The sequence below is a fragment of the Aplysia californica genome, unplaced genomic scaffold, assembly GCF_000002075.1.
Source record: "Aplysia californica isolate F4 #8 unplaced genomic scaffold, AplCal3.0 scaffold00041, whole genome shotgun sequence".
In the NCBI taxonomy this organism is placed as follows: Eukaryota; Metazoa; Mollusca; class Gastropoda; order Aplysiida; family Aplysiidae; genus Aplysia; species Aplysia californica.
Genome location: NW_004797311.1, coordinates 1,846,657 through 1,848,266, shown reverse-complemented (window position 1 = coordinate 1,848,266; position 1,610 = coordinate 1,846,657).

Below are 1,610 nucleotides of genomic sequence, written 5' to 3'. Positions count from 1 at the left end.
AGTGCCTTTAGAGATTAAGAACTAAAAATTCCCAGACAAAAACTACCATTTCAATTCAAACATCGTCTTGAAAAGCGTGAACATTTCCTCTATGACATTTTGGTTCCTTGGCAAAGCCCATATTCACCTTTCAGGTTATATCAACTCTTCAAATGCTGTCTATTTGAGCAACCTCACCCCTCCCCCTATTGTCTCTAGAAACAGCTCCATACTGTAAGGTGTACATTGTATGTGGCTTTGGGTACTCATGGTTGAGTGGATCCTTGTGTTTGGCCACTTTGAACGTTACGAATGACGCGTTAAAATGTGTGGAGTCCAAAGGAGGACATATAGACCAGTGGTCCTCGGAATTCCAGAATTTAAAAAATATCTTTTATTGTTTAAAGGTTACATGGATGGAAAATTTAGATTTTTAAAATAAAAGGAAAGGAAAAAATCAAACCAATCATTTCATGACTTCCCCTACAATATCTTTTAAATTGGTGCATTTTGCCATTTCCGTTTTCAAAAATAAGTTTTTCCTTTGTGAATTTTATGTCAAACAAATTCCTTTTAAATGAATTATATTTATTCCAAATTACAACATTCTAGTACAAATTTTGTGCGAGGTATTTAGAACAAAAAGTTGCACAGTTGTTGTTTTTGGATCATCCTGTACTCCACCCTGCTTTTACTTTTACTTGTTCTGTCCCATTATACCAGGTGGTGTATGTGGGCCAATGGGTTTGCTGTTTGGATCGTCATGTTCTTCTTTCTCTCTATGTATTCCATTCGAATCTCGATTTGACGCCCACTTGATGTCTGTTTTCATGGGGGGGGGGGAGCTGGGTTTTTTTGTTGTTGTTTTTTTGTCTTTCTCTTCTTGAACTGTTTGACTTTTCCTAAGACATTTCATTTTGCATGCTGTCATTTTACTTTGTTGCGCTTTGTTCAGGGTTTAGGTTTAGAATCTAGAACTGGTAGCAGAGAGACGGTAGGAAGATTGATCTGATTACTTGGTTCTTTGTCTTTATTGTGATGATTTTGGTTTGAGTGGATGGGTGCTAGCTGGTATAATCAAATTAATGCCCAAGGGAGTTCTCACCCTTTTATTTAAAGGACAGTGTATAATTTGTTTCCCTAAAGACTCACCAATTTTGCCACACCGTTCACCATTCAAGTACACTGACATCTGTCTTTCTGTGACAAGGACTGCCTCCTGAACGAGAGACTGCATTACATTTGCAAGGAAGGAAAGTCTGTTTCGACTTTCAAGGCACCCTGGAAATAGCGGGTCACAAGAGTGTGACAAACATTCAAAAGAAGCAGAGGACAATGACGATTGATTATAAATTGTTGTGTCTTATTTGTTCTGCCTCCAAGGCTCTGTCAAAAGGGTCCGCCTATTTTTTTTAAACTAAACGTGTAGACATATCCTAAATATAGCCCGCAATCAAACCAGTATTGGTTAAAACGGTGAGTTCTTATATTCGTGCTTGTGTACGGATTGTTTACCAATGGGTTTCCATAAGAACTGTTCGTCTTAAATGATCATATACTATGATGTTTTGCCATTACACCTAGAAGCCAATCACTATACGTGCACACACACACACACACACACATATATA